This window comes from Ursus americanus, chromosome 33 (assembly GCF_024610735.1).
Source record: "Ursus americanus isolate L20-20 chromosome 33, mUrsAme1.1.p, whole genome shotgun sequence".
NCBI lineage: Eukaryota > Metazoa > Chordata > Mammalia > Carnivora > Ursidae > Ursus > Ursus americanus.
Window position 1 is genome coordinate 30644380 of NC_142159.1, and position 5993 is coordinate 30650372.

General features: G+C 56.5%; 1 pseudogene; it reads left to right on the top strand.

Annotated features, from left to right (window-relative positions):
* Window positions 1-4782: 4782 nt before the first annotated feature.
* LOC148107257 (histo-blood group ABO system transferase 2 pseudogene) lies at window positions 4783-5778 on the top strand (annotated as a pseudogene).
* The last annotated feature ends 215 nt before the right edge of the window (window positions 5779-5993 follow it).

Here is a 5993-nt window from a genome sequence, read left to right on the forward strand (position 1 = left end):
GAAGTTCTAATTTTAGGAAGTTCATGTTATCAGTTTTTTTTCTTTAGTGGATTGGCGTTTGGTGTTGTGTTAAAACTCATCACCAAACCCAAGGTCATGTAGATATTCTTTTATGTTTTCTTTTTGACAGTTTTACATTTTAAATTTATCTACAATGTTGAATGAATTTTGGTGTAAGTTGTAAAGCTTGTGCCTGCATTTCACTTAATTCTGTATGGTTTCTAATTAATTGTTTATTTCTGGAGATGTCGGGGGTAATTGGACTCCATTTCGGTTTGAATTTTTAAAATGTAATGGATTCAGCTGGACCCCAGAACGGACAGGTGCCTCCACTGAACTGAGCGCACCGCACCCTGCACCGCCCCCACCGCCCGCAGGGGGTGCCCGAGTCCCGCTCCGCGATCCAGGCGGGGCACGCGCTTTCCAGGAGCTGGCAGGTGTTCCAAGTCCTCAGGACCCTCTGTGCTGACGCCCCCCCCTTCCCCGGCTTCGGGAGGACGTGGGGCCTCATCCACGGTCAGGAGCCCGGCCTCTCCACGACCTGCTGTGGAGGATGTGGGTCTGTGTCCACAGTGACAGGAGCCCGGCCTCCTCAGGACCCGCTGTGGAGACTAAGGGAGGACGTGGGGCTGCGTCCACGCGGACAGGACCCGCAGTGGAGGACGTGTTTCCGCGTCCACACCGAAAGGACCCGCAGTGGAGGACATGGAGCGGTGTCCACACCCACAGAACCAGGTCTCCCCAGGACCCGCCGCGGGAGGAGAAGGTGAGGAGAAGCCTCCTGAGCGGGGACTGCCGAGGGGTCCGTGCTCACAGGACCCCGCGGAGGAAGGGCGCGCTGTGTAGACGGTGGGGTTTCCGTGGTTTGTGTGCGGTGCCGTGGGGTCCCTGGCGGGGCTGTGCGCGGGGCTGTGGGGTCTCCCCTCTCTGGGCTCGGATCCGCTGGGCTGGTCCGCGGGTCCGTGTTTACGCGCACACGGATCCGGTTCCAGGGGCTCCGCAGGCAGTCTGCAGTCAGGGAGCCTCCGGCCGCCCACCTGGTGCTCGTGCTCCCCTGGCCTCGGCCCCGCAGGGTCCTCCCCGCGTCCACACCCGGTCCGGGCTGTCGGTTTGGCGTCTGGAGGTTCGGTAGCGACGGCGCGCGCTCTGCAGACAGACGGCTGTGGGGAGAGCAGGTGTTCTCACGGCGTCGGTTCTTCCCGAGCGCAGTGTCTTCCGGTCTCCGCGTGCCGCCCTCGACGTCTGTCGTCAGTGTCTCACGGGTGTCCGTCTGTCGTCGGTGTCTCAGGGGTGTCCGAGAGCAGGGCTGTCCGTCTCCCTCGCCATCTGTCGTCGGTGTCTCCCGGGTGTCCGTCTGTCGTCGGTGTCTCCCGGGTGTCCGGGGGACAGGGCTGACTGTCTCCCTCGACGTCTGTCGTCAGTGTCTCACGGGTGTCCGAGGACAGGGCTGTCCGTCTCCCTCGACGTCTGTCGTTGGTGTCTCCCGGGTGTCCGAGGGCAGGGCTGTCCGTCTCCCTCGACGTCTGTCGTCGGTGTCTCCCGGGTGTCCGAGGGCAGGGCTGTCCATCTCCCTCGACGTCTGTCGTCGGTGTCTCCTGGGTGTCCGAGGGCAGGGCTGTCCGTCTCCCTCGACGTCTGTCGTCGGTGTCTCCGGGTGTCCGAGGGCAGGGCTGTCCGTCTCCCTCGACATTTGTTGTTGGTATCTCATGGGTGTTGGAGAGCAGGGCTGTCCGTCTGCCTGGATGTCGGTCATCGGTGTCTCCCGGGTGTCCGCGAGCAGGGCTGTCCCCTGATCAGTATTTCATGGAGGAGGAGGAGGAAGTTGGGAGGGTCATTCTGGAGAAAAGCGGGGTTCGGGGTGATGGAAGGTTCTCACCCACTGAGCTGCAGGGGTGGTGACTTCTTGGAGGAGGTAAAACCCGCGTCTTCCCCTTTGGGGCCTGTGACTCATGAGTCTCTGCTGTGGGGCTTCTAATGTGGGGTCTGTAATTGACAGTTGTTCCTGTGACTGACACTGAGCGGTTGGCTTCCCCGCCCAGCGCCCCTTCTGGCGACCCTAGTCCACTTGACTGAGCCTTCCCTTCATGCATTTTCACAGTTCTAACCTGTTTTTGGTGGAGTGTGTGGAAAATTCGAATTCCAGATCCCGCTGCTTCTCTTGCACCCGAGACACAGGGGCCCCCGATGTCATCCTCCCACGAGTCTCTTGCTAACCTGTGGCCTCCTACACTGGTGAGTGGCCTCTCCGCGGTGGGTGAACTGGGTCTGGGAGGACTTGGCCTCCATCAGGAAGCTTGATGTGGGCTCTGCTCCTGTGACCTGGTGCTGACCTGGTTGTTTGTAAGAGTACTTGACTCTGTGGTGATTTCAAGGGGCAGTGAACCTGTCACAGCAGCACAAATACGCTTTATCTCCACACTCGGACTCCCAGCTGTCGTTTCTTTACCACACGGGTTACTTCAGTGCGTTTTACCCCGAACAGGGACACGCTCCCGTGGAACCACCACATAGCCCTGAACGAGGAAATCATCACGGTTTCCATATTATAATCCAGACCACAGGTCCACTTGAACTGTCGCCACCTGCCCCACTGTCTGAAATGTCCTGCTCCATTCGGATCCAGTTTTCTTCTTCCGGAACTGCTCCCGAGACTTTCCCGTATTTGCACAACCCTGATGGATTTAGGAGCACAGATGGCTCCAATCTGGGTGGCCTCTCTGGATGGCTTATGTCGCTTGGGATGTTTTCAGTGTCCGTCCACGTGGTGACATGCATCAGTCCTTCATGTTTTCACTGTGACTAAACATAAATAACGTTTACCACTTAAAACATTTCAGGTTCACAGTTGTCTGGCCTTAGCTGAGTTCACACGGTGGTACATCATTCTCTAGAACTTTTTCTTTCTCCCTGAGGGAGACTGTATGCATGAAACACCAACTCCCTATTCCCCTTTCCTCTCAGCCCTGCAGCCACGTTCAACTTTCTGTCTCTAGACACCTCATACAGGTGGAATCACACAGTGTCTGTCCTTCTGTGAAAGCCAGCATCCTGTCCTTGTTCCTGATTTCAGAGTAGAGCTGTCAATATTCAGACTTGAGCATGGTGCTTGCTATAGATTTATTGAAAAAGATTACCCCTTATTCCTGCTTTCAGGAGTGTTTATATCAGCAACAGACATTGGATTTTGGTTAGAACCTTTTCTGCATCAATTAATATGACCACATGTTTTTATTTAAAAATTTATTGTGGAGTATAACATTGCTTGTTTTCCGTATATTGAACAACCTTTGAGATGTTTGTGAAGAGACACTTATGATGTACAATATATTTAAGAGCTCTTGGTTTTGCAATTTTTCTGATCAGGCTTACATCTATTTTAAGACAGGTGTAGGGATGTATTTGCTGATTTTGTGATGATTTCATTCGGGTTGGTATTAGTGGTTAGGATTGGTGTTACGGGTTGTTAGGGTTATGGTTGGGTTAGGGTTAGGGTTAGGGTTAGGGGTCTCCCTGTCCTCTTACGCACAGAGCCCATTCTCCTCCAGTAACCAGAGTGATCTTTTCGACACATAACATTTGGGCCTCTCTGTGGTCTGCTCCCCTCCTGCCCATCCTCTCCAGCCTCACCTCTCCCATCACAGCCTGCCCCTCTGTGGGCCACCCAGGGGTATGATAGTCCCACATGTGCCTCAGGCCTGAGTCCAAGACTTTGCATTCACTGTGCCCTCTGCCACGAGCACTCTTCTCTCCCCCTGCTTCATGTTTGGCTTGTTTCCCTGTTGGCTGGGCCCCGAATTGCCACCTGATAACCTGACTCATGTCTGCTGGTTGAGCGTGCCTATCTGCTATTTAAATGTAGTGCCTGCCTTCCCGATGTGAGCAATTTGCTAACCTGCCCGTGATGGGGCAGGTGTAAGGACGTAGCCTTAGTGTCTGCATAAAAAATCAGTCTCAGAGGGGCTCACCAAACTTGCCTGATGATGGGGGAGCTGCTGTCCCTATGGCGGGGAGCAGGTAGTCCCCTCAAAGGGGGACCAGTCATGTGAGGCGGTTGGACAAGACTCCCAACTTCTTGTCTGGGGAGATGTAGACCTGGACCTGGGAGCTTACACCCTTGGATTCAAGGCTGGGGCCTAAGCAAGCTCCTTCTTCTTCCAGAGGTCCTCTTTCCCCTTCCCTGACCATGGGCTGGACCTGATTCCTGACCTGGGGGAGTTCGAGGGTGACCCCTCCTAGGAATACCAGGGGTTTACTGAGGACCTTGTCAGCAGGATGCCCAGTAGCCTTCAAGGGAGGACCCTACAGGAGGTGGAGACAGCTCTGTGGGGGACAGTGACATCCCACGCAAAACAAAATGGGGCCGGTGGCCGGCCCTGCTGGTTCTACCCAGACTGTAGGGCATAGAAACAAGGGCTGTGCCCCAAGGTGCTCCTCTCCTGACAGGTGGGGACAGAACTGGGGGTTTGCCCGGGAGCTCAGCACAGGGGGAGTGTTCCTGGCTCCAGCATGCTAGAGCCCATGTGGGGCTGCATGGGCTTCCAACCTCTTAAGCCTTAGGCACCCCTTTGTAAGATGGGGTGCTGACGGCCCCCATCTCTGGGAGCAGAAGGTAGGGAGTCCGCATGGGCAGGCTCACTCAGGAGAGGCCAGGAGAGTGGCTGTTGCTTAAAGCAGCCCAGGGCCTGCCCCCTTGAAGAAGGTACACAGGTCTATGGCCCTCAGCTTCGGGGTCCTGCTGCCAGCCTCTGGCAGTGACCCTCCTCTCACCCTGTCCCCTGTCCCCGTAGCTATGTGGTCTTCCTGGAGCTTGTCCTGCAGACGGCGAAGAAGCACTTCATGGTGGGACACAGGGTCACCTACTACGTCTTCACTGACCAGCTGGCTGCTGTGCCCCGTGTGCCCCTCTGTGAGGGCCGGAGGGCGGTGGTCCTTATGGTGGACACAGTGTCACCTAGTACGTCTTCAGCGATCAGCCAGCTGCCGTACCCGTGTGCCCTTCCGTGAGGGCCAGTGGGTGGTGGTCCTCAAGGTCCGCGGTGCCTTATGGCGGACACAGGGTCACCTAGTACGTCTTCACCAACCACCAGCTGCTGGGCCTGTGTGCCTCTCTGGGAAGGCCAGAGGGTGGTGGTCCTCGGGGTCTGCGGCGCCCCGCTCTGGCAGGATGTGTCCATGCAGCACATGGCGATGATCAGCCGCTTCTGTGAGCAGCGCTTCCTCTGTGAGGTGGACGACCTGGTGTGCGCGGATGTGGACATGAAGTTCCATGACCACGTGGGTATGGAGATCCTGTCCCCCCCCCTTTGTCACCTTGTAGCCCAGTTTCTACTGGGTGGCCAATGAGAACTTCAGCAACGCGCGCCGGCCACAGTCCCAGGCCCACATCCCCAGGCACCAGGGCAACTTTTACTATATGGGGGCCTTTGTTGGGGGGTCAGTGGTGGAGGTTCACTGACTGACATTGGCCTGTCACCAGGCAATGGGGGTCGACCTGGCCAATGGGATGGAGGCCATGTGGCCTGACAAGAGCCACCTGAACCTCAAGCCCACCAAGCCCCGGAGGCCACATGGGACCTGAGGCTGCTGGGCTGCCCTCCCCCCACTCGGGTCATGAAGATGCTGAGATTCGGGCAGTGCCCAAGAATCACCAGGACATCCAGAACGCATGAGGGGCTCGCCCTGTCTCCGTCAGGGTGGCCTCTCTGAGCGGAGCCATAAGAGCAGATTCCTTCTTCTGTCCCCTCAACTGTGGAGTCCAGCACTGCCCGCTCGGGCATGTCCAGGGCCCCTAGCTGCCGCCATGCACAGGAGGCCTGCCTGGGGCACAAGTTCCTTTCTTTGTGGTCAGTGCATTTCGATGATTTCTGGGTCATTTGCAGCTGTGAACGGCTCCAGTTTTACATAGAATGTTTTTCTGTGTCAATGCTGAGCAACCATCTTTAAAAAGAACAATTGAGGGAAAAGGTTTTCTCCCTGGTTCTAAACAGACATCG